The 27,500-nt window shown below is 47.2% G+C and overlaps 1 protein-coding gene across 3 annotated transcripts in view; it reads left to right on the top strand.

Moving 5' to 3' along the window:
* The first annotated feature begins 5,538 nt into the window (after positions 1-5,538).
* The window catches only part of LOC124010977 (ras-GEF domain-containing family member 1C-like), a 290,823-nt gene continuing 268,861 nt past the window's right edge, over positions 5,539-27,500 (top strand). For 2 of the 3 annotated variants that reach the window (XM_046323838.1, XM_046323836.1), the window contains exon 1: positions 5,539-6,133. The gene's annotated coding sequence lies outside the window, so the exon portion shown is untranslated. Of the gene's footprint in view, positions 6,134-7,500; positions 7,620-27,500 lie in introns of those variants that run through there. The other variant, XM_046323837.1, reaches the window with a different exon arrangement.

Here is a 27,500-nt window from a genome sequence, read left to right as displayed (position 1 = left end):
AGATATGCAATTTGACACCCCAACACAGTACAGACATGGATACACATTATCCCCAATGCTAATCAATAAAATCCTCTGTTAAATTCATCGCTCTGTTTTGCTTGTTTACGGCTCATTTCATGGGGAACTATCGTAGGCGCTTTAGTATTGTTACGTCACCAACATTTCGAGAATACAGGCGCCAACCTGGCAGAGTTCCATGGGGGTGCAGGCCCATGTTGACTCCAATGCTTCCCACAGTTGTGTCAAGTTGGCTGGATGTCCTTGGGTGGTGGATATACACAGGGAACTGTTGAGTGTGAAAAACCCAGCAGCGTTGCAGTTCTTGACACACTCAAACCGGTGCACCTGGCACCTACTACCATACCCCGTTCAAAGGCATTTAAATATTTGGTCTTTCCCATTCACCCTCTGAATGGCACACATACACAATCCATGTCTCATCGGTCTCAAGGTTGAAAATCCTTCTTTAAGCTGTCTCCTCCCCTTCATCAATATGGGATCATAGGTTTCACCTGGATTCCCCTGGTCAGTCTATTACATACTATTTGGTATTACTGTATATAGAGCTGGACATGAATGGCCAATGGTCTCGCTGCTAGCCTTGTTGTCTGACAGGATAGGCATTAAGACTGGGAATTGGCTGGGACCACACAATTCGATATTATCACAATACTTAGGTGCCGATATTGCAATTCTCACAATTGTCACGATTGTATATGTATTGCGATGCGGTACTGTGATTTTATTGCGATTCGATGTTAAAAATATATATCCCACCACATGTCTGCTGCAGAGAGACACGAGAGAGAAATAAAGGTGAAATAAAAGTACTGAAAACAAATTGGCTCCCTATTTAAAAATAAGATGGAGAACAAGCTAAGAAGGAAAAATACTGGAGTTTTGGTGCAGGTACAGCCAACTAATGCAAAAATAATATTGCGATATTGTCAAAACGGTACGATACTGTCAGGACAGACGCTGGGAGACAAGAAGCAAGTACAGGGAGTGAACATTTAATAAAGGAGGACAGTGTCTGGACAGGGGAAACATAACAACAACAATGCTGACACGGGGAACAAACTGGGTAACAGACAGATATAGAAGGGCAATCAACAAAGTGAAGGAGTCCCGTTGAGTCCAATGAGTGCTGATGCACGTAATGATGATGAGAGGTGTGCGTAATGATGGGCTGCCTGGCACCCTCCAGCGCCAGAGATGGGGAGCGGGAGCAGGCGTGACAGATACGATATATCGTCAAAATAATATCCAAATACGTAACTGTATAGATTTTTCCCCCATCACTACTAGGCATTGTGTGGTGGTTTGTAGCTTTCTTTAGTAGTTTCTGTGCATCTCCTGGGTTAGTAACGGATGGAGGGAAATACACAATATAAAGTGCTGTGAGACTCATTATCAGGATGCTTAGAATGATGTCATAGGAACACAGTCGGATACACAGCAGGAAGGAGTGAGTCTAAAACAGTCAAGTCCAAGGGCATCAATAAGGGGGAGAAAATGGCTGCTCTTGGAAGAGGGAGTTTCTAGGGACAGGGTCAGGTTCGATTAAGAAAGCACTAGGCCGTTATTGTGCTGCCAGGAGAAGTCTTAGTGATGTGGAAATCTACCTCTGAGGGCTCACCTCCAGGAATGTGTCCGAATTCCCTACATAGTGCACTACTTTTGACCAAGGCCCACAGGGAATTAAGAATTATATCTTAAAATACAGTTCGATTACATTTTTACTTACACTCATATTAACATTGTTAGAAAAAACCTAGTGACACTGTCGCGTGATGATGTGACCAAATAGTGGCTGGATAGCTGTCGGCAGCTGTTTGGAAATAGTGACGAGAGAGAGAGAGAGAGAGAAAGAGAGAGAGAGAGAGAGAGAGAGAGAGAGAGAGAGAGAGAGAGAGAGAGAGAGAGAGAGAGAGAGAGAGAGAGAGAGAATGAGGCAGCCACAGTCCTGTTGTGTAATCAGTATTTGTGGCACTCTTTTGTACAGGGAGACACAGATCAACCACACCAACATGCAGACAGACAGACAGACAGACAGACTGACTGACTGACTGACTGACTGACTGACTGACTGACTATGCACAAGCAACCGAAGGAGTGTGGCTCTGTGTTTGTCCTCCAATGCTCCAATGTCAGACACACACCCCTCTGGCCCAAAAACAGCCCCAGAAGCCCAGAGCTTTAAAATTCTCCCCCACTGCCTTTACAACTCAGCAAGGACCTTTTCATGGATATCAATCCTTTTAATTGCAGTCTCTCTTCCTTCTCTCCCTTTCTCTATTTGTCTCTGCCTCCCCCTCTCTCTCTCTCTCTCTCTCTCTCTAGGTCTCTGTGTGGTTGAATAAGAAACCATCAGAAGTAAAAGTACATCCCGTAATCTTCTGGAAACATGCCCCAATGTGTGTGTCTCAACCATGCTGAAATCTGTTCCAATGGTGTCAATGACAACATCCAAGTATATCATTACAACCAACCCCTGGCCCTGGCACAAGAGAGTGGTTGTAAACATTGCACCATTGTCATCCTTAAGTGGTTTAATGCTATTAATTAACTATTTTTTTAAAATCTGAAGTGACTTTAAATGTCAAATATTATATTGAGGAGCTAGCATAGTGGGCCTCTGAGGGTCATGGCTAGAGAGAGCTAGCATGCCACTCCTATAGCAAGGGATTAATTGTGCTGAGCCCTGCTCTGCTCTGTCTTTTACAGGGCTTTGATGAGGATTAGGAGAGAACATTTTATAGGCTGACATAATGAGTCTGGAGAGAGCTATTGGGGTAGGTAACCTTGTTGAACTCAAAGATCAACCTGAGACAGCAGATATTAAAATAGTAGTATTTCTTTCTTTCTCCATCTATCAGGCCTGTTGTATCAATTCAGTAGGCTACATTGTTGAGATGTGGAAGCTATGTGACTTACTGGAGAGAAGCAATGTCCCCTATTGAACCCTCTTTACCACTGGGTGGTGTTGTCTACTGACTCAGTATACACATACACTCTATATACAAAAGTACATGGACAAATTAGTGGATTTGGATATTAGTGGATAGTGGATATTTCAGCCACACCCGTTGCTGACAGGTGTATAATATAGAACACACAGCCATGCGATCTCCATACACACACATTGGCAGTAGAATGGCCTGACTGAAGAGCTCAGTGACATCCAACGTGGCACCGTCTCAGGATGTCACCTTTCCAACAAGTCAGTTTGTCAAATCTATGCCCTGCTAGAGCTGCCCCCGGTCAACTGTAAGTGCTGTTATTGTGAAGTGGAAACGTCTAGGAGCAACAACATCTGAGCTGCTAAGTGGTAGGCCACACAAGCTCACACAACGGGACCACCATGTGCTGAAGCATGTCGCACGTAAAACATGTCAGTCCTTGTTGCAACACTCACAATGCTAAGTGTCAGCTGGAGTGGTGTAAAGCTCACCGCCATTGGACTCTGGAGCAGTGGAAACGCGTTTTCTGGAGTGAAGAATCAAGCTTCACCATCTGGCAGTCCGACGGACAAATCTGGGTTTTGCAGATGCCAGGAGAACGCTACCTGCCCCAATGCATAGTGCCAACTTTAAAGTTTGGTGGAGGAGGAATAATGGACTGTGGCTGTTTTTCATGGTTCGGGCTCGGCCCTTAGTTCCAGTGAAGGGAAACCTTAACGATACAGCATACCATGACATTGTCATGACTGACCACGAGTATCCAAATAGGTCAGATCAGGTTTGCAATGACTAACTTCAATCAGACCCCCTTTCACCCGTAGAGGGGGAGGATAGAACTAGTGGGGATTGACACTCACATCCTGTTGTAAATCAAGGGAGAAGTACTCTCCAAATACTCTCCAAATTCAGGCCTGTACTCTCCAAATTCACCAAAGGAATATGCTTCGTCTCAACAGACCTTTTCCTGTTGAAACTCTAATACGTTCAAAGGGGAATACTGGAATAGTATTTCTAACGTAGAATGTGGGGAACGGTCCAAGGCAATCTATAGAACACTAATATCATGTTGTTTGTTATTTTGTGATGTCATTAGAAATGTTGTAAAAGAAATACACATATTACATAGCTGAATTTTCCATACCATGGGTTGTGCATGTAATATGAAAAATGATGAAAGTGTTTTTGTTAGAAGAGGGATATGATTTGATAAATTATAAGAGATCATTGTTATCCATAACTTTGCACAGTGAGTAGTCACCACCCCAACGTGAGGTCAGAGAGTGTGTCAGCAAAATGAATGATTAAGAATTTAACACAGCGGACCAACGCGAGGTGGAGACGATAAACTCAACCGCCAGACAATCGCTGGTATGGCTGATTAGCTGTCCTAAGTAAAGTATCTTAGAAAGCAAATTTAAGTAGGACCATCCTGTTACTGTGCTCAAACCATCTTATTACGCATCCATCATCACCCCATTTGGGAACCATCGATACAGCTGGCTAGCCTATCTTCAAAAAAGCATCTTCAAGAGCGAATGGAAGGAACAATCAACTCTGTAGTTCTGTTCAGGATTACACGACAAGTCGCTCAAGATCATAATGAGGTAATCGTTACATGATTAATTTAATCGGCAACAATGAAACATAGTTAGTTGATTAGATAAATAACAGTCTTCAGATGAATGTTAAGGTCAACTCACGACAACATTCTAGACAATTCTGTGCTTCCAACTTTGTAGCAAAAGTTTGGGAAATGGGGATGCATGGGGATGCAGCATGACAGTCTCTCTATCCTTTCCTGTTGCAGCATGACAGTGCCCCTATGTACAAAGCGAGGTCCATACAAAAATGGTTTATTGAGATTGGTGTGGAAGAACTTGACTGGCCTGCACAGAGCCCTGACCTCAACCCCATCAATCACATTTGAAATGAATTGGAATGCTGACTGCGAGCCAGACCTCACTAATGCATTTATGGCTGAATGGAAGCAAGTACCCGCAGCAATGTTCCAACATCTAGTGGAAAGCATTCACAGAAGAGTGGAGGCAGTTATAGCAGCAAAGGGGGACCAACTCCATATTAATTAATGCCCATGGTTTTGGAATGAGATGTTCGACTAGCAGGCGTCCACATACTTTTGGTCATGTAGTGTATCATCACACTCATAAACTCAACTTGACAACAGTGACTAATTGTCAAATCAGTAAATAATTAACAAATAATATTAAAATGAATTGTGTCATTGTTTTATTAAAGAGTGTGTGTAAATACAAAGGCAAAAAATGAAATTCTATACATGTGCTTTGATGTTCTATACATGTGCTATGACCTATTCATGCAGTGAATCAAACGCTTAATTCACAATATCAATAAATATATAGGATGGAAGAAATTGCTTACTGGAGGCCGAGTAGGCTTATGTTGAGAGAGGCGGAGATGAGGACTCGTGTAGATAGGTGTGTGTATTGAGAGAGAGAGAGAGAGAGAGAGAGAGAGAGAGAGAGAGAGAGAGAGAGAGAGAGAGAGAGAGAGAGAGAGAGAGAGAGAGAGAGAGAGAGACTCGCGGGTGACTTGTTTGCTGAGGATATTGGATTTCTCTATTCATCGTCGTTAGTTCCCTCTCCTCTCTGCCCGCTCTGTGAGAACGTCTGATGCGCTGACCAGCCCTGCTGTAGCCTGTCACTCTCGGGGTTGTCTGGCCGTGGACACAGACTGGACTGGACATCCGTGATTGTATTTTTTTAAATGAGCTGGTACATTACCACACCTTTGTTGCGCGTTGAAGACACTATATGAACAGTGAAGGGACTTTCCGTGAACGAAGAGACACCTGGTTTTCAGTTGGGGTTTATTTTACGCGTATTTTTCTGTGAAGGTTACAGATCTTGCTCAAGAATAAGGGCGTTTTAGAAGATGAAGACGAGTGAATGATCACACGAATATATGTGCTACTGTAAACCAATACATTGCCCTGAGTAGACCCTAACGTCATTCCATTGTGGTTTAACACAAATCAGCTTCCTTGGATCTTACTTTTGTTGTGTTATAGTGTATTTTTGCATAATATATTTTTCCCCCAATGATTTTTGGATTAGCAGAAGTGTAGAATTAATATAATACAGGGAATACTCACCAAGAGCGAAGATGGGGGACAGTGTCTAGAACTGGTAAGTGAAGCGAGGTTACTATGTGATAAGCAGAATAATCGATTTCAATTTCATTCACACATGTGTGTTTGTGTGTGCGTATGTGCGTGAGAGTGTTTAAGAATTTATTTGATCTGCATTCAAATATGCTTTTGGCATATGTCAATCTTTGTCGATCCAATCAACGACAGAGCATTAACACGTCAACATGCTGTCAGGAAAAAATATAGTGCACGACTGAAGCTTAAATTCACTTGTGATTGTTGGCAGTAACTACACTCCCTATAGCATACATATGTATTTGTTGCGTGAAGTTAAAACGTTTGATTTGGCTCTATGCTCCAGCATTTTGGATTTGAGATCAAATGATTTATACGAGGTGACGGTACGGAATGTCACTTTTTATTTGAGGGTATTTTCATAAATATGTTTTATCGTTTAGGAATTAAAGCACTTTATGTAATCTCGTCACATTTTGGAGTCACTGATTACTGTTTCTGAACACTTCGACATTAATGTGGATGTTCCCATGATTACGGATAATCATGAATGAATCGTGAATCGTGAATAATGATAAGTGGTAAGTTTTTAGAGGCATAAATATCATAACATTTTATCTCAAATCCAAAATATTGGAGTATAGAGCCCAATTAAACGTTTTAGCTTCACCATCCAAATAAAATAAGTAGGAGAGTACATTCTCAATCTCTAATAAAAAAAATGTACTTTGTAGTATTATGCAAATGTTTCAATAGATTACACAGCCATTGTTGTGCAGAGTGTTCTGCAGTGCTGGTCAATGTTTACCTATATATAATAATTCCGAGCAGCATCTCATTGGATCTACTACACTGGTCACGTTGCCTCTACTGCCATGTTAGGATCAGAAACCCCCTGACAGTATGAGTCAGTGTTGGCAACGACCTCAACTACACGATGATATCATCCACAGAGTTGAGAGCGGACTCGAGTTCTTTTAAATGAAGCTCCTGTCTCCTACTCAATATGCAGTTAATACTTCAAAAATGTACATTCTTAAATCCTTACCATGTACCTATGTTTGTCCTCTGTTTATGCACATTCCCGCTGAGTTTCCATCTTAGAGCAACAGCAATAAGGTAACATGAGGAAAGAGTAAGAAATACACAGCTGCCCTAAATAATGTAAATTCATTCCATTTAAACGACATGGCTTGTATGCTAAATTTACCTTTCTTATCTTGCCTCTGTGTAATCATTAACCTTGCGGGGATACATTGTAAACGCGACTACTTCCTCAAACAGGGTGTTACTATTCTGCTCTTCACAGCACTAGTAGCATAGTAGGCTAAATGCTATTTATCAGTTCCTGGACTTACACCATTATTTTGTTAGAATTATATTCGTATAGTGTAGCCTAGTGTACAGCTTATGTTTTGAGGTCTGAAGATCATCATAGCCCCTGCGTAAATTTCCCACGTGTGTAGGATGATTTCGTAGAGAGCTTCTGAGGGACGTGTGTATCCCAGGTAGGCAAATGTATTCTCTATATCGTAATAGTCATAAATCAACAGTTATTGAATATTCAAACCATATAGGGGTACTAGAGTAGGAAACATGTTGGAGATGTGGCCCCAGTGGCATGTTACCTATCATTTTCATTTCATTGTGAATACGAACAGTATCCCAACTTTTTACAGAGCCTCAGCCACCTCTCACTGAACACACATTCACTCTGTCATAATCTATAAATGATGGATTCCTTGATACAGAATGTATTTGAGTTTGTAGTGCATGGATGGGTCCCCTATGAGGTATTATGATTATACTAGGCATATAAAACCTGTTAGGTGGGCAGAGACACTCAAGACCTTCTGGCTGACATCCACACCAAAAGCATTAGCCCTGCTACAACTTTCCCACACCCTCATCTACAGTCCCCTCCACCCCTCGCCTCCACCCTGCTCCTCCCAGGACCCGAGGGTCTGAGGGGGAGTGAGGGGGTTCATGTTTCCCACCCTCCCCTAAACACGCAGGCAGCATGGAGCTCCAGCCTGAGAGATCCTCCCCAGAAGATCTAATGCTACTGTAGCTGATCTTTTCACACAGAGATGCTCTAACCACCAGACCCCTGCATGTAGCCTTCTCTAACCACCAGACCCCTGCATGTAGCCTTCTCTAACCACCAGAACCTTGCATGTAGCCTTCTCTAACCACCAGAACCCTGCATGTAGCCTTCTCTAACCACCAGACCCCTGCATGTAGCCTTCTCTAACCACCAGACCCCTGCATGTAGCCTTCTCTAACCACCAGACCCCTGCATGTAGCCTTCTTTAACCACCAGACCCCTGCATGTAGCCTTCTCTAACCACCAGAACCTTGCATGTAGCCTTCTCTAACCACCAGAACCCTGCATGTAGCCTTCTCTAACCACCAGAACCCTGCATGTAGCCTTCTCTAACCACCAGAACCCTGCATGTAGCCAGCTCTCTAACCACCAGACCCCTGCATGTAGCCTTCTATAACCACCAGACCCCTGCATGTAGCCAGCTCTCTAACCACCAGACCTCTGCATGTAGCCAGCTCTCTAACCACCAGACCTCTGCATGTAGCCTTATCTAACCACCAGACCCCTGCATGTAGCCTTATCTAACCACCAGACCCCTGCATGTAGCCTTATCTAACCACCAGACCCCTGCATGTAGCCAGCTCTCTAACCACCAGACCTCTGCATGTAGCCAGCTCTCTAACCACCAGACCTCTGCATGTAGCCTTCTCTAACCACCAGACCCCTGCATGTAGCCTTCTTTAACCACCAGACCCCTGCATGTAGCCTTCTCTAACCACCAGAACCTTGCATGTAGCCTTCTCTAACCACCAGAACCCTGCATGTAGCCTTCTCTAACCACCAGAACCCTGCATGTAGCCTTCTCTAACCACCAGAACCCTGCATGTAGCCAGCTCTCTAACCACCAGACCCCTGCATGTAGCCTTCTATAACCACCAGACCCCTGCATGTAGCCTTATCTAACCACCAGACCCCTGCATGTAGCCAGCTCTCTAACCACCAGACCTCTGCATGTAGCCAGCTCTCTAACCACCAGACCTCTGCATGTAGCCTTATCTAACCAACAGACCCCTGCATGTAGCCTTATCTAACCAACAGACCCCTGCATGTAGCCAGCTCTCTAACCACCAGACCTCTGCATGTAGCCAGCTCTCTAACCACCAGACCCCTGCATGTAGCCAGCACTCTTACCACCAGACCCCTGCATGTAGCCTTCTCTAACCACCAGACCCCTGCATGTAGCCTTTTCTAACCACCAGACCCCTGCATGCAACCTTCTCTAACCACCAGAACCCTGCATGTAGCCTTCTCTAACCACCAGACCCCTGCATGTAGCCTTCTCTATCACCAGACCCCTGCATGTAGCCTTCTCTAACCACCAGAACCCTGCATGTAGCCTTCTCTAACCACCAGACCCCTGCATGTAGCCTTCTCTAACCACCAGAACCTTGCATGTAAGCCTTCTCTAACCACCAGAACCCTGCATGTAGCCTTCTCTAACCACCAGACCCCTGCATGTAGCCTTCTCTAACCACCAGAACCCTGCATGTAGCCTTCTATAACCACCAGACCCCTGCATGTAGCCTTCTCTAACCACCAGACCCCTGCTTGTAGCTTTCTCTAACCACCAGAACCCTGCATGTAGCCTTCTCTAACCACCAGACCCCTGCATGTAGCCTTCTCTAACCACCAGAACCCTGCATGTAGCCTTCTCTAACCACCAGAACCCTGCATGTAGCCTTCTCTAACCACCAGAACCCTGCATGTAGCCTTCTCTAACCACCAGAACCTTGCATGTAGCCTTCTCTAACCACCAGACCCCTGCATGTAGCCTTCTCTAACCACCAGAACCCTGCATGTAGCCCTAGGCCTATTCTGCTCTCTTTCACTCTTTGTATTTAACTCTCTCTCTCTCTCAATCTCTCCATCTCTCTGATGACACCTTGGGAAAAGGGCAGAAACCCTTACCTTTGTGTCCTCTCTCACAATGGCTCACATTTATTGAAGTAAGTGCGTCATAGGGGAAAATGAAAGTGGTCTTCTGAGGCTCCTCTCCTCTACTGCCATGAACTTGAGCTTCTTACTGTTAACACACTCATCCATTTACCAACACGATGTCGCTCTATGCACTCTCTGCAATGAAACTCAGCAAAAAGAAACGTCCCTTTTCCAGGACCCTGTCTTTCAAAGATAATTCGTAAAAATCCAAATATCTTCACAGATCTTCATTGTAAAGGGTTTAAACACTGTTTCCAATGCTTGTTCAATGAAACCTAAACAATTAATGAACATGCACTTGTGGAACGGTCATTAAGACACTAATAGCTTACAGACAGTATGCAATTAAGGTCACAGTTATGAAACTAAAGAGGCCTTTCTACTGACTCTGAAAAACACCAAAAGAATGATACCCAGGGTCCCTGTTCATCTGCGCAAACTTGCCTTAGGCCTGCGGCAAGGAGGCATGAGGACTGCAGATGTGGTCAGGGCAATAAATTGCAATGTCCATACTGTGAGATGCCTAAGACAGCGCTACAGAGAGACAGGACGGACAGCTGATTGTCTTCGCAGTGGCAGACCACGTGTAACAACACCTGCACAGGATTGGTACATCCGAACATCACATCTGCGGGACAGGTACAGGATGGTAACAACAACTGCCCAAGTTACACCAGGAACGCACAATCCCTCAATCAGTGCTTAGACTGTCCGCAATAGGCTGAGAGAGGCTGGACTGAGGGCTTGTAGGCCTATTGTATGTAAGGCAGGTCTTCACCAGACATCACCGGCAACAACGTCACGTATGGGCACAAACCCACCGTCGCTGGACCAGACAGGACAGGCAGAAAATGCTCTTCACTGATGAGTCGCGGTTTTGTCTCACCAAGGGTGATGGTCGGATTGGCGTTTATCGTTGAAGGAATGAACGTTACACCGAGGTCTGTACTCTGGAGAGGGATCGATTTGGAGGTGGAGGGTCCGTCATGGTCTGTGGTGGTGTGTCACAGCATCATCGGACTGAGCTTGTTGTCATTGCAGGCATTCTCAACGCTGTGCGTTACAGGGAAGACAAACTCCTCCCTCATGTGGTACCCTTCCTGCACGCTCATCCTGACATGACCCTCCATTCTGTTAGTCACATGTCTGTGGAACTTGTTCAGTTTATGTCTCAGTTGTTGAATCTTGTTATGTTCATACAAATATTTACACATGTTAAGTTTGCTGAAAATAAATGCAGTTGACAGTGAGAGGACGTTTCTTTTTTGACGTAGTTTCACTTTAAAGTTGTAAAGTGAAACCTGGGCCCGTATCCACAAAGCATCTCAGAGTAAGAGTGCTGTTCTAGGATCAGTTTTGCCTTTCAGATAATAATAAGATTATATGAACAGACTCTAGATCAGCAGTCCAACTCTGAAGCGCTTTGTGGACACAGGCTCTGAGGGCTCAAGTTCCTCTTTGATAAGGGTTCCTGTGAGTCACCATGGCCAGGGTAGTCATTCAACCTCTCCCTGGTGGACTCCTGCACCACGTGCCCCAATCCTCCAATCCAGGCCCAGTCTAGAGAGAGAAACAGGTGTGCGCCTAACAAGGGCATAATTTACTTTGACGTAACGTGAAATGGAAAGGGGCTTGCCACAGCCCAGAATGTGAGATCATGTTGGGTAGTGTGTATTCAGGGTCTGAGTGTGTCTAAAGGGTCATGGTGGGTAGTGTGTATTCAGGGTCTGGGTGTGTCTAAAGGGTCATGTTGGGTAGTGTGTATTCAGGGTCTGAGTGTGTCTAAAGGGTCATGGTGGGTAGTGTGTATTCAGGGTCTGAGTGTGTCTTAAGGGTCATGGTGGGTAGTGTGTTCTCATGGTCTGAGTGTGTCTTAAGGGTCATGGTGGGTAGTGTGTTCTCATGGTCTGAGTGTGTCTAAAGGGTCATGGTGGGTAGTGTGTATTCAGGGTCTGAGTGTGTCTAAAGGGTCATGGTGGGTAGTGTGTATTCAGGGTCTGAGTGTGTCTAAAGGGTCATGGTGGGTAGTGTGTATTCAGGGTCTGAGTGTGTCTAAAGGGTCATGGTGGGTAGTGTGTATTCAGGGTCTGAGTGTGTCTAAAGGGTCATGGTGGGTATTGTATATTCATGGTCTGAGTGTGTCTAAAGGGTCATGGTGGGTAGTGTGTATTCAGGGTCTGAGTGTGTCTAAAGGGTCATGGTGGGTAGTGTGTATTCAGGGTCTGAGTGTGTCTAAAGGGTCATGGTGGGTAGTGTGTATTCAGGGTCTGAGTGTGTCTAAAGGGTCATGGTGGGTAGTGTGTATTCAGGGTCTGAGTGTGTCTAAAGGGTCATGGTGGGTAGTGTGTATTCAGGGTCTGAGTGTGTCTAAAGGGTCATGGTGGGTAGTGTGTATTCATGGTCTGAGTTTGTCTAAAGGGTCATGGTGGGTAGTGTGTATTCAGGGTCTGAGTGTGTCTAAAGGGTCATGGTGGGTAGTGTGTATTCAGGGTCTGAGTGTGTCTAAAGGGTCATGTTGGGTAGTGTGTATTCATGGTCTGAGTGTGTCTAAAGGGTCATGGTGGGTAGTGTGTATTCAGGGTCTGAGTGTGTCTAAAGGGTCATGGTGGGTAGTGTGTATTCAGGGTCTGAGTGTGTCTAAAGGGTCATGTTGGGTAGTGTGTATTCATGGTCTGAGTGTGTCTAAAGGGTCATGGTGGGTAGTGTGTATTCAGGGTCTGAGTGTGTCTAAAGGGTCATGGTGGGTAGTGTGTATTCAGGGTCTGAGTGTGTCTAAAGGGTCATGGTGGGTAGTGTGTATTCAGGGTCTGAGTGTGTCTAAAGGGTCATGGTGGGTAGTGTGTATTCAGGGTCTGAGTGTGTCTAAAGGATCATGGTGGGTAGTGTGTATTCAGGGTCTGAGTGTGTCTAAAAGGTCATGGTGGGTAGTGTGTATTCAGGGTCTGAGTGTGTCTAAAGGGTCATGGTGGGTAGTGTGTATTCAGGGTCTGAGTGTGTCTAAAGGGTCATGGTGGGTAGTGTGTATTCATGGTCTGAGTGTGTCTAAAGGGTCATGGTGGGTAGTGTGTATTCAGGGTCTAAGTGTGTCTAAAGTGTCATGGTGGGTAGTGTGTATTCAGGGTCTGAGTGTGTCTAAAGGGTCATGGTGGGTAGTGTGTATTCAGGGTCTGAGTGTGTCTAAAGGGTCATGGTGGGTAGTGTGTATTCAGGGTCTGAGTGTGTCTAAAGGGTCATGGTGGGTAGTGTGTATTCAGGGTCTGAGTGTGTCTAAAGGGTCATGGTGGGTAGTGTGTATTCATGGTCTGAGTGTGTCTAAAGGGTCATGGTGGGTAGTGTGTATTCAGGGTCTGAGTGTGTCTAAAGGGTAATGGTGGGTAGTGTGTATTCATGGTCTGAGTGTGTCTAAAGGGTCATGGTGGGTAGTGTGTATTCAGGGTCTGAGTGTGTCTAAAGGGTCATGGTGGGTAGTGTGTATTCAGGGTCTGAGTGTGTCTAAAGGGTCATGGTGGGTATTGTGTCTAAAGGGTCATGGTGGGTAGTGTGTATTCAGGGTCTGAGTGTGTCTAAAGGGTCATGGTGGGTAGTGTGTATTCAGGGTCTGAGTGTGTCTAAAGGGTCATGGTGGGTAGTGTGTATTCAGGGTCTGAGTGTGTCTAAAGGGTCATGGTGGGTAGTGTGTATTCATGGTCTGAGTGTGTCTAAAGGGTCATGGTGGGTAGTGTGTATTCAGGGTCTAAGTGTGTCTAAAGTGTCATGGTGGGTAGTGTGTATTCAGGGTCTGAGTGTGTCTAAAGGGTCATGGTGGGTAGTGTGTATTCAGGGTCTGAGTGTGTCTAAAGGGTCATGGTGGGTAGTGTGTATTCAGGGTCTGAGTGTGTCTAAAGGGTCATGGTGGGTAGTGTGTATTCATGGTCTGAGTGTGTCTAAAGGGTCATGGTGGGTAGTGTGTATTCAGGGTCTGAGTGTGTCTAAAGGGTCATGGTGGGTAGTGTGTATTCAGGGTCTGAGTGTGTCTAAAGGGTCATGGTGGGTAGTGTGTATTCAGGGTCTGAGTGTGTCTAAAGGGTCATGGTGGGTAGTGTGTATTCAGGGTCTGAGTGTGTCTAAAGGGTCATGGTGGGTAGTGTGTATTCAGGGTCTGGGTGTGTCTAAAGGGTCATGGTGGGTAGTGTGTATTCAGGGTCTGAGTGTGTCTAAAGGGTCATGTTGGGTAGTGTGTATTCAGGGTCTGAGTGTGTCTAAAGGGTCATGTTGGGTAGTGTGTATTCAGGGTCTGAGTGTGTCTAAAGGGTCATGGTGGGTAGTGTGTATTCAGGGTCTGAGTGTGTCTAAAGGGTCATGGTGGGTAGTGTGTATTCATGGTCTGAGTGTGTCTAAAGGGTCATGGTGGGTAGTGTGTATTCAGGGTCTGAGTGTGTCTAAAGGGTCATGGTGGGTAGTGTGTATTCAGGGTCTGAGTGTGTCTAAAGGGTCATGGTGGGTAGTGTGTATTCAGGGTCTGAGTGTGTCTGAGTGGTAAACACAGAGTCGGGCTGGGCTGTTAGTCTGTCTGGTGATTGTTGTTTTAAGTAATCAAAATACATGGCTTGGACAGATCCAAAACACACTCGTTGTGCTTCAGTCACAATGTCTCTGTCTCTCATGTCTCATCATGTCTCTATCTCTCATGTCACATCATGTCTCTGTCTCATCATGTTTCTGTCTCTCATGTATCATCATGTCTCTGTCTATCATGTCTCATCATGTCTCTGTCTCTCATGTCTCTGTCTTTCATGTTTCTGTCTCATCATGTCTCTCATGTCTCTGTCTCTCATGTCTCATCATGTCTCTGTCTCTCATGTCTCATCATGTCTCTGTCTCTCATGTCTCTGTCTCTCATGTCTCATCATATCTCTGTCTCTCATGTCACATCATGTCTCTGTCTCTCATGTCTCATTATGTTTCTGTCTCTCATGTCTCATCATGTCTCTGTCTCTCATGTCTCATCATGTCTCTGTCTCTCATGTCTCTGTCTCTCATGTCTCATCATGTCTCTGTCTCTCATGTCTCTGTCTCTCATGTCTCATTATGTTTCTGTCTCTCATGTCTCATCATGTCTCTGTCTCTCATGTCTCTGTCTCTCATGTCTCATCATGTCTCTGTCTCTCATGTCTCTGTCTCTCATGTCTCATTATGTTTCTGTCTCTCATGTCTCATCATGTCTCTGTCTCTCATGTCTCATCATGTCTCTGTCTCTCATGTCTCTGTCTCTCATGTCTCATTATGTTTCTGTCTCTCATGTCTCATCATGTCTCTGTCTCTCATGTCTCATCATGTCTCTGTCTCTCATGTCTCTGTCTCTCATGTCTCATTATGTTTCTGTCTCTCATGTCTCATCATGTCTCTGTCTCTCATGTCTCATCATGTCTCTGTCTCTCATGTCTCTGTCTCTCATGTCTCATCATATCTCTGTCTCTCATGTCTCTGTCTTTCATGTTTCTGTCTCATCATGTCTCTCATGTCTCTGTCTCTCATGTCTCATCATGTCTCTGTCTCTCATGTCTCTGTCTCTCATGTCTCATCATGTCTCTGTCTCTCATGTCTCTGTCTCTCATGTCTCATCATATCTCTGTCTCTCATGTCACATCATGTCTCTGTCTCTCATGTCTCTGTCTCTCATGTCTCATTATGTTTCTGTCTCTCATGTCTCATCATGTCTCTGTCTCTCATGTCTCATCATGTCTCTGTCTCTCATGTCTCTGTCTCTCATGTCTCATCATGTCTCTGTCTCTCATGTCTCTGTCTCTCATGTCTCATTATGTTTCTGTCTCTCATGTCTCATCATGTCTCTGTCTCTCATGTCACATCATGTCTCTGTCTCTCATGTCTCATCATGTCACATCATGTCTCTTTCTCTCATGTCTCATCATGTCTCTGTCTCTCATGTCTCATCTTGTCTCTGTCTCTCATGTCACATTATGTCTCTGTCTCTCATGTCTCATCATGTCTCTGTCTCTCATGTCTCATCATGTCACATCATGTCTCTGTCTCTCATGTCTAATCATGTCTCTGTCTCTCATGTCTCATCATGTCTCTGTCTCTCATGTCTCATCATGTCTCTGTCTCTCATGTCACATCATGTCTCTGTCTCTCATGTCACATCATGTCTCTGTCTCTCATGTCTCATCATGTCACATCATGTCTCTGTCTCTCATGTCTAATCATGTCTCTGTCTCTCATGTCTCATCATGTCTCTGTCTCTCATGTCACATCATGTCTCTGTCTCTCATGTCACATCATGTCTCTGTCTCTCATGTCTCATCATGTCTCTGTCTCTCATGTCACATCATGTCTCTGTCTCTCATGTCACATCATGTCTCTGTCTCTCATGTCACATCATGTCTCTGTCTCTCATGTCACATCATGTCTCTGTCTCTCATGTCTCATCATGTCTCTGTCTCTCATGTCTCATCATGTCACATCATGTCTCTGTCTCTCATGTCTCATCATGTCTCTGTCTCTCATGTCACATCATGTCTCTGTCTCTCATGTCTCATCATGTCACATCATGTCTCTGTCTCTCATGTCTAATCATGTCTCTGTCTCTCATGTCTCATCATGTCTCTGTCTCTCATGTCACATCATGTCTCTGTCTCTCATGTCTCATCATGTCTCTGTCTCTCATGTCTCATCATGTCACATCATGTCTCTGTCTCTCATGTCTAATCATGTCTCTGTCTCTCATGTCTCATCATGTCACATCATGTCTCTGTCTCTCATGTCTCATCATGTCACATCATGTCTCTGTCTCTCATGTCTAATCATGTCTCTGTCTCTCATGTCTCATCATGTCTCTGTCTCTCATGTCTCTTCATGTCTCTTTCTCTCGTGTCACATCATGTCTCTGTCTCTCATGTCTCATCTTGTCTCTGTCTCTCATGTCTCCTTATGTCTCTGTCTCTCATGTCTCATCATGTCTCTGTCTCTCATGTCTCATCATGTCTCTGTCTCTCATGTCTCATCATGTCTCTGTCTCTCATGTCTCATCATGTCACATCATGTCTCTGTCTCTCATGTCTAATCATGTCTCTGTCTCTCATGTCTCATCATGTCTCTGTCTCTCATGTCTCTTCATGTCTCTTTCTCTCGTGTCACATCATGTCTCTGTCTCTCATGTCTCATCTTGTCTCTGTCTCTCATGTCTCCTTATGTCTCTGTCTCTCATGTCTCATCATGTCTCTGTCTCTCATGTCTCATCATGTCTCTGTCTCTCATGTCTCATCATGTCTCTGTCTCTCATGTCTCATCATGTCACATCATGTCTCTGTCTCTCATGTCTCATCATGTCTCTGTCTCTCATGTCTCATCATGTCTCTGTCTCTCATGTCTCATCATGTCTCTGTCTCTCATGTCTCATCATGTCTCTGTCTCTCATGTCTCATCATGTCTCTGTCTCTCATGTCTCTTCATGTCTCTTTCTCTCGTGTCACATCATGTCTCTGTCTCTCATGTCTCATCTTGTCTCTGTCTCTCATGTCTCATCATGTCTCTGTCTCTCATGTCTCATCTTGTCTCTGTCTCTCATGTCACATCATGTCTCTGTCTCTCATGTCTCATCTTGTCTCTGTCTCTCATGTCTCATCTTGTCTCTGTCTCTCATGTCTCATCATGTCTCTGTCTCTCATGTCTCATCTTGTCTCTGTCTCTCATGTCTCCTTATGTCTCTGTCTCTCATGTCTCATCATGTCTCTGTCTCTCATGTCTCATCATGTCTCTGTCTCTCATGTCACATCATGTCTCTGTCTCTCATGTCACATCATGTCTCTGTCTCTCATGTGTCTGTCTAATCATGTCTCTGTCTCTCATGTGTCTGTCTCTCATGTCTCTGTCTCTCATGTCTCATCATGTCTCTGTCTCTCATGTCTCATCATGTCTCTGTCTCTCATGTCACATCATGTCTCTGTCTCTCATGTCACATCATGTCTCTGTCTCTCATGCCTCATCATGTCTCTGTCTCTCATGTCACATTATGTCACATTATGTCTCTGTCTCTCCTGTCTCGTCATGTCTCTGTCTCTCCTGCAATTATTTTTGCATGGTTGTGCAAAATCAATGTAAAGAACATTTGACAATCCTTTTTGATTCGCACCAAAAGATCTTATGGTAACTACAAAATGATTGATTCTATCCAGGCACTGATGCTCTACCAACTGAGCTACAGAGGAACCACCCTACTGAACAAAAATAGAAATGCAACATGTAACAATTTCAACCATTTTATTGAGTTACAGTTCATAGAAGGAAATCAGTCCATTTAAATCACTACATTTGGCCCTAATCTATGGGTTTCACATGACTGGGCAGGGGTGCAGCCATGAGTGGGCCTGGGAGGGCAAAGGCCCACCCACTTGGAGTCAAGCACATCCAACTGGGGAGTCAAGCCCATCCAATCAGAATCAGTTTATCCACAAATAAAGGGCTGTCATGCAGGTGATAGAGGACCCAAAAGCGACTTAACAGAAACAGAGTTTATTCAAGTCCAAACAGGGAATAACAGAAATCCTCTAGTCTGTAGAGGGGAATAACAAGAGAAGCGGCCACAGACTGCAGGTCGCTTCGGGTAGGCGCAGGCCGTAGTTGACAGAGACACCTGCTCACACGCAGCATCTGATGAAGGCAAAAAACACGACAGGACAGGGCGAAACACAATCACAGCACGGTGAATACTAAACAAGGAACCGACGGGACAGGAACGGAACACAAAGGAATAAATAGGGACTCCAATCAGGGGAAAGAATCGGGAACAGGTGTGGGAAGACTAAATGATGATTAGGGGAATAGGAACAGCTGGGAGCAGGAACGGAACGATAGAGAGAAGAGAGAGCGAGAGAGTGAGAGAGGGAGGGGGAGAGAGAGGGATAGAAAGAGGGAAAGAACCTAATAAGACCAGCAGAGGGAAACGAATAGAATGGGGAGCACAGGGACAAGACATGATAATAAATGACAAACATGACAGTACCCCCCCACTCACCGAGCGCCTCCTGGCGCACTCGAGGAGGAATCCTGGCGGCAACGGAGGAAATCATCGATGAGTGAACGGTCCAGCACGTCCCGAGACGGAACCCAACTCCTCTCCTCAGGACCGTAACCCTCCCAATCCACTAAGTATTGGTGACCCCGTCCCCGAGAACGCATGTCCATGATCTTATGTACCTTGTAAATAGGTGCGCTCGACAAGGACGGGAGGGGGAGGGAAGACGAACGGGGGTGCGAAGAAAGGGCTTAACACAGGAGACATGGAAGACAGGATGGACGCGACGAAGATGTCGCGGAAGAAGCAGTCGCACAGCGACAGGATTGACGACCTGGGAGACACGGAACGGACCAATGAACCGCGGAGTCAACTTACGAGAAGCTGTCGTAAGAGGAAGGTTGCGAGTGGAAAGCCACACTCTCTGGCCGCAACAATACCTTGGACTCTTAATCCTGCGTTTATTGGCGGCTCTCACCGTCTGTGCCCTGTAACGGCAAAGTGCAGACCTCACCCTCCTCCAGGTGCGCTCACAACGTTGGACAAACGCTTGAGCGGAGGGAACGCTGGACTCGGCAAGCTGGGATGAGAACAGAGGAGGCTGGTAACCCAGACTACTCTGAAACGGAGATAACCCGGTAGCAGACGAAGGAAGCGAATTGTGAGCGTATTCTGCCCAGGGGAGCTGTTCTGCCCAAGACGCAGGGTTTCTGAAAGAAAGGCTGCGTAGTATGCGACCAATCGTCTGATTGGCCCTCTCTGCTTGACCGTTAGACTGGGGATGAAACCCGGAAGAGAGACTGACGGACGCACCAATCAAACGACAGAACTCCCTCCAAAACTGTGACGTGAATTGCGGGCCTCTGTCTGAAACGGCGTCTAACGGGAGGCCATGAATTCTGAATACATTCTCAATAATGATTTGTGCCGTCTCCTTAGCGGAAGGAAGTTTAGCGAGGGGAATGAAATGTGCCGCCTTAGAGAACCTATCGACAACCGTAAGAATCACAGTCTTCCCCGCAGACAAAGGCAGACCGGTAATGAAGTCTAAGGCGATGTGAGACCATGGTCGAGAAGGAATGGGGAGCGGTCTGAGACGACCGGCAGGAGGAGAGTTACCCGACTTAGTCTGCGCGCAGTCCGAACAAGCAGCCACGAAACGGCGCGTGTCACGCTCCTGAGTCGGCCACCAAAAGCGCTGGCGAATAGACGCAAGAGTGCCTCGAACACCGGGATGACCAGCTAACTTGGCAGAGTGAGCCCACTGAAGAACAGCCAGACGAGTGGAAACAGGAACGAAAAGGAGGTTACTAGGACAAGCGCGCGGCGACGCAGTGTGCGTGAGTGCTTGCTTAACCTGTCTTTCAATTCCCCAGACTGTTAACCCGACAACACGCCCATAAGGAAGAATCCCCTCGGGATCAGTAGAAGCCACAGAAGAACTAAACAGACGGGATAAGGCATCAGGCTTGGTGTTCTTGCTACCCGGACGGTAAGAAATCACAAACTCGAAACGAGCGAAAAACAACGCCCAACGAGCTTGACGGGCATTAAGTCGTTTGGCAGAACGGATGTACTCAAGGTTCTTATGGTCTGTCCAAACGACAAAAGGAACGGTCGCCCCCTCCAACCACTGTCGCCATTCGCCTAGGGCTAAGCGGATGGCGAGCAGTTCACGGTTACCCACATCATAGTTGCGCTCAGATGGCGACAGGCGATGAGAAAAATAAGCGCAAGGATGAACCTTATCGTCAGACTGGAAGCGCTGGGATAGAATGGCTCCCACGCCTACCTCTGAAGCGCCAACCTCGACAATGAATTGTCTAGTGACGTCAGGAGTAACGAGGATAGGAGCGGACGTAAAACGTTCTTTTAGAAGATCAAAAGCTCCCTGGGCGGAACCGGACCACTTAAAACACGTCTTGACAGAAGTAAGAGCTGTGAGAGGGGCAGCAACTTGACCGAAATTACGAATGAAACGCCGATAGAAATTAGCGAAACCTAAAAGCGCTGCAACTCGACACGTGACCTTGGAACGGGCCAATCACTGACAGCTTGGACCTTAGCGGAATCCATCTGAATGCCTTCAGCGGAAATAACGGAACCGAGAAAAGTAACGGAGGAGACATGAAAAGAGCACTTCTCAGCCTTTACGTAGAGACAATTCTCTAAAAGGCGCTGTAGAACACGTCGAACGTGCTGAACATGAATCTCGAGTGACGGAGAAAAAATCAGGATATCGTCAAGATAGACAAAAACAAAGATGTTCAGCATGTCTCTCAGAACATCATTAACTAATGCCTGAAAAACAGCTGGCGCATTGGCGAGACCGAACGGCAGAACCCGGTACTCAAAATGCCCTAACGGAGTGTTAAACGCCGTTTTCCACTCGTCCCCTCTCTGATGCGCACGAGATGGTAAGCGTTACGAAGGTCCAACTTAGTAAAGCACCTGGCTCCCTGCAGAATCTCGAAGGCTGATGACATAAGGGGAAGCGGATAACGATTCTTAACCGTTATGTCATTCAGCCCTCGATAATCCACGCAGGGGCGCAGAGTACCGTCCTTCTTCTTAACAAAAAGAACCCCGCCCCGGCCGGAGAAGAAGAAGGCACTATGGTACCGGCGTCAAGAGACACAGACAAATAATCCTCGAGAGCCTTACGTTCGGGAGCCGACAGAGAGTATAGTCTACCTCGAGGAGGAGTGGTCCCCGGAAGGAGATCAATACTACAATCATACGACCGGTGAGGAGGAAGGGAGTTGGCTCGGGACCGACTGAAGACCGTGCGCAGATCATGATATTCCTCCGGCACTCCTGTCAAATCGCCAGGTTCCTCCTGAGAAGTAGGGACAGAAGAAACGGGAGGGATGGCAGACATTAAACACTTCACATGACAAGAAACGTTCCAGGATAGGATAGAATTACTAGACCAATTAATAGAAGGATTATGACATACTAGCCAGGGATGACCCAAAACAACAGGAGTAAACGGTGAACGGAAAATCAAAAAAGAAATAGTCTCACTGTGGTTACCAGATACTGTGAGAGTTAAAGGTAGTGTCTCAAATTTGATACTGGGAAGATGACTACCATCTAAGGCAAACATGGGCGTAGGCTTGTCTAATGGTCTGAAAGGAATGTTATGTTTCCGAACCCATGCTTCGTCCATGAAACAACCCTCAGCCCCAGAGTCAATCAAGGCACTGCATGTAGCACCCGAACCGGTCCAGCGTAGATGGACCGACATAGTAGTACAAGATCTAGATGAAGAGACCAGAGTAGTAGCGCTCACCAGTAGCCCTCCGCTTACTGATGGGCTCTGGCCTCTTACTGGACATGAATTAACAAAATGTCCAGCAACTCCGCAATAGAGGCACAGGCGGTTGGTGATCCTCCGTTCCCTCTCCTTAGTCGAGATGCGAATCCCTCCCAGCTGCATGGGCTCAGTCTCAAAGCCAGAGGAGGGAGATGGTTGCGATGCGGAGCAGGGAAACACCGTTGATGCGAGCTCTCTTCCACGAGCCCGGTGACGAAGATCTACCCGTCGTTCTATGTGGATGGCGAGAGCAATCAAAGAGTCCACATCTGAAGGAACCTCCCGGGAGAGAATCTCATCCTTAACCACTGCGTGGAGTCCCTCCAGAAAACGAGCGAGCAGCGCCGGCTCGTTCCACTCACTAGAGGCAGCAAGAGTGCGAAACTCAATAGAATAATCCGTTATGGACCGTTCACCTTGGCATAAGGAAGCCAGGGCCCTAGAAGCCTCCCTACCAAAAACTGAACGGTCAAAAACCCGAATCATCTCCTCTTTAAAGTTCTGGAACTTGTTAGAGCAATCAGCCCTTGCCTCCCAGATAGCTGTGCCCCATTCTCGAGCCCGGCCAGTAAGGAGTGAAATGACGTAAGCAACCCGAGCTCTCTCTAGAGTATGTGTTGGGTTGGAGAGAGAACACAATCTCACACTGCGTGAGAAAGGAGCGGCACTCAGTGGGCTGCCCGGAGTAGCAAGGTGGGTTATTAACCCTAGGTTCTGGAGGCTCGGCAGGCCAGGAAGTAACAGGTGGCACGAGACGAGACTCTGGAACTGTCCAGAGAGGTCGGAAACCTGAGCGGCCAGGTTCTCCACGGCATGGCGAGCAGCAGACAATTCCTGCTCGTGTCTGCCGAGCATGGCTCCTTGGATCTCGACGGCAGTGTAACGAGCGTCTGAAGTCGCTGGGTCCATTCCTTGGTCGGTTCCTTCTGTCATGCAGGTGATAGAGGACCCAAAAGCGACTTAACAGAAACAGAGTTTATTCAAGTCCAAACAGGGAATAACAGAAATCCTCTAGTCTGTAGAGGGGAATAACAAGAGAAGCGGCCACAGACTGCAGGTCGCTTCGGGTAGGCGCAGGCCGTAGTTGACAGAGACACCTGCTCACACGCAGCATCTGATGAAGGCAAAAAACACGACAGGACAGGGCGAAACACAATCACAGCACGGTGAATACTAAACAAGGAACCGACGGGACAGGAACGGAACACAAAGGAATAAATAGGGACTCCAATCAGGGGAAAGAATCGGGAACAGGTGTGGGAAGACTAAATGATGATTAGGGGAATAGGAACAGCTGGGAGCAGGAACGGAACGATAGAGAGAAGAGAGAGCGAGAGAGTGAGAGAGGGAGGGGGAGAGAGAGGGATAGAAAGAGGGAAAGAACCTAATAAGACCAGCAGAGGGAAACGAATAGAATGGGGAGCACAGGGACAAGACATGATAATAAATGACAAACATGACAAGGGCTTTATTACAGACAGAATTACTCCTTAGAATCCTTCCTCCCAAATTCTTTAACTACGTTGTAGGCGGCGTATGATAGAGAAATGAACATTAAATGATCTGTTAACAGCTCTGTTGGACATTCCTGCAGTCAGCATGCCAATTGGACTCTTCTTCAAATCTTGTGACATCTGTGGCATTGTGTTGTGTGACAAAACTAGAAGTTTTAGAGTGACCTTTATTATCCTCAACACAAGGTGCACCTATGTATTGATCATGCCGTTTCATGCCGTTTCTTGATATGCCACACCTGTTAGGTGGATGGAGTATGGAGCAAAGGAGAAATGCTGAATAACAGGGATGTAGGCCCGGCTGGTTGCCTCTAACACACACACTCCCAGGTAGTGTTTATTGGAAGAATATTCCCAAAGAGGTTTACGCTGGGGATTGATGAGGCTGATCCAGGATGGTGGTGGCTGTTCAACAGAGGGATTTAGGGAAGTGTTCATGTTATGCTCAGCCTCTCTCTCTCTCTCACTGATATGCCTTACCACAGAAAGAAGATGGGTGGCGTATGGGTGGAGAAATGGAATACTGCAATGGTAACTTGATAGTTTGTGTGTGTGTGTGTGTGTGTGTGTGTGTGTGTGTGTGTGTGTGTGTGTGTGTGTGTGTGTGTGTGTGTGTGTGTGTGTGTGTGTGTGTGTGTGTGTGTGTGTGTGTGTGTGTGTGTGTGTGTGTGTGTGTGTGTGTGTGTGTGTGTGTGTGTGTGTGTGTGTGTGTGTGTGTGTGTGTGTGTGTGTGTGTGTGTGTGTGTGTGTGTGTGTGTGTGTGTCTACATGGGTGCATGTGTAACACAATACACTCATTTGTCTGCAGCTGAATCCCCCACACCACAAACAAAGGAAGGCGGTTTATGGTTTGTTAGAAAGTGCGCTGAGACATAAGCTTGGAATTTTTCGCTCTCTATGTTGGCGTTAACTCCACTCAACTTGGCAGAAGCGGCTCTGGCCTTACTCATTCTCCTCAGGCATAGTGCTGGACGCCAATAGACTTTTGGGGTCCTGTTGTGACTGTGGAGAATGGTGAGCCAAATGGCTCCCATGCCAGCAGTCCCCACTGGGAGGACAGGCTGCTGAAGGGCCATCTGTACAGGCATCCTGACATGGAGGGTGGAGAAGTAGGGCAGGGAAAGGAATGGATGGACGAGTGGAGGGGAAAGATGCATTATAGTGGAGAGAGAGAAAAACATCATGGTTTATTATTGTGATGATCAATAACTACTGTGCTCAAATGACATCCTATTTTTTTTAAACACGTCTGGGCTCAAATTGAGATAAAGCCCACAGAATCACTACAAAGCAAATAACTTTCAAAGAACATCCCCGATTTAGGCCAGTAGTGCTACAACGCTCCGAAGCACTCTCACTCTCACTACACCCCAAAACAGTGTCAGCACTACAAGTATGCCAATGTTTTTTTAGAGCAGTTCCTAAAAATGGAAAAGGCGCTAAAACAATGAACTTGCTAATAGAGTTAACAACCGGAGCTGAAATTAGATGTGTTATAGATGTTCTATGTGTTATAGATGTTCAGAGAGGAGAGAGTTAGGGGAGGTGAGAGGAGAGAGTCAGGGAGAGGGGAGAGGAGAGAAAAGAGAGTCAGGGGAGGGGCAGAGAGTCAGGGGGAGGGGAGAGAAGAGAAGAGAGAGTCAGGGGGAGGGGCAGAGAGTCAGGGGAGGGGAGAGGAGAGAAAAGAGAGTCAGGGGGAGGGGAGAGAAGAGAAGAGAGAGTCAGGGGAGGGAGAGAAGAGAGAGGAGATAAGAGAGAGTCAGGGGAGGGGGAGAAGAGAGAGGAGATAAGAGAGAGTCAGGGGGAGGGGGAGAAGAGAGAGGAGATAAGAGAGAGTCAGGGGAGGGGAGAGGAGAGAGTCAGGGGGTGGGGAGAGGAGAGGAGAGAAGAGAGAGAGAGTCAGGGGGAGGGGGAGAGGAGAGGAGAGAAAAGAGAGAGAGTCAGGGGGAGGGGGAGAGGGAGAGTAGAGAGTCAGGGGGTGGGGGAGATGAGAGGAGAGAGTCAGGGGAAGGGGAGAGGAGAGAAGAGAGAGTCAGGGGGAGAGAGTCAGTGCGGAGGAGAGAGGAGAGAAGAGAGAGTCAGGGGAGGGGGAGAGGAGAGAGTCAGGGGAGGGGGAGAGGAGAGAGTCAGGGGGAGGAGAGAGGAGATAAGAGAGAGTCAGGGGGGGAGGGGGAGAGGAGAGAGTCAGGGGGTGGGGAGAGGAGATAAGAGAGAGTCAGGGGGAGGGGAGAGAGTCAGGGGGTGGGGAGAGGAGAGGAGAGAACTGAGAGAGAGTCAGGGGAGGGGGAGAGGGAGAGGAGGAGAGTCATGGGGGTGGGGGAGAGGAGAGGAGAGAGTCAGGGGAAGGGGAGAGGAGAGAAGAGAGAGTCAGGGGGGAGTCAGTGCGGAGGAGAGAGGAGAGAAGAGAGAGTCAGGGGGAGAGGGAGAGAGTCAGGGGGTGGGGAGAGGGGAGAAGAAAGAGTCAGGGGGAGGGGAGAGGAGAGAGTCAGGGGGAGGGCAGAGAGTTAAGGCGAGGGGAGTGGAGTGGAGTGAGTTAGGGTTAGGGAGGGGAGTAGGTCAGGGGGAGGGGAGTGGAGTGAGTTAGGGGAGGGGAATGGAGGGAGTTAGGGGAGGGGGATGGAGAGAGTTAGGGGAGGGGGATGGAGGTAGTTAGGGGGGGGGAGTGGAAGGAATTAGGGTGGGTGGAGAGGAGGGGAGTTAGGGGGAGGGGAGTGGAGGGACATAGGGGTGTGGGGAGAAAAAGGAGTTAGGGGGAGGGGAGAGCAGGGTGTTAGGGGAGGGGAGAGGAGAGGGAGAGACATAGAGGGGGGAGAGGAAGGGGAGAGGGGAAGGGTGTTAGGGGGAGGGGAGAGAGACATAGGGTGTTAGGGGAGGGGAGGGAGGGGAGAGGAGAGGAGAGACATAGGGGTATGGGGAGAGGAAGGAGTTAGGGGAGGGGAGAGGAGGGGAAGAGGAGAGGAGAGACATAGGGGTATGGGGAGAGGAAGGAGTTAGGGGAGGAGAGAGGAGGGGAAGAGGAGAGGAGAGACATAGGGGTATGGGGAGAGGAAGGAGTTAGGGGAGGGGAGAGGAAGGGGAAGAGGAGAGGAGAGACATAGGGGTATGGGGAGAAGGAAGGGGGAGTTAGGGGAGGGGGAGAGGAGGGGAAGAGGAGAGGAGAGACATAGGGGTATGGGGAGAGGAAGGAGTTAGGGGGAGGGGAGAGGAGGGGAAGAGGAGAGGAGAGACATAGGGGTATGGGGAGAGGAAGGAGTTAGGGGAGGGGAGAGGAGGGGAAGAGGAGAGGAGAGACATAGGGGTATGGGGAGAGGAAGGAGTTAGGGGAGGGGAGAGGAGGGGAAGAGGAGAGGGAGAGACATAGGGGTATGGGGAGAGGAAGGAGTTAGGGGGAGGGGAGAGGAGGGGAAGAGGAGAGGAGAGACATAGGGGTATGGGGAGAGGAAGGAGTTAGGGGGGGGAGAGGAGGGGAAGAGGAGAGGAGAGACATAGGGGTATGGGGAG

Source organism: Oncorhynchus gorbuscha, linkage group LG23, assembly GCF_021184085.1.
Source record: "Oncorhynchus gorbuscha isolate QuinsamMale2020 ecotype Even-year linkage group LG23, OgorEven_v1.0, whole genome shotgun sequence".
Taxonomy (NCBI): Eukaryota; Metazoa; Chordata; class Actinopteri; order Salmoniformes; family Salmonidae; genus Oncorhynchus; species Oncorhynchus gorbuscha.
Note: the sequence above shows the minus strand (reverse complement) of the source record. Positions and strands in the feature narration are given on the sequence as shown.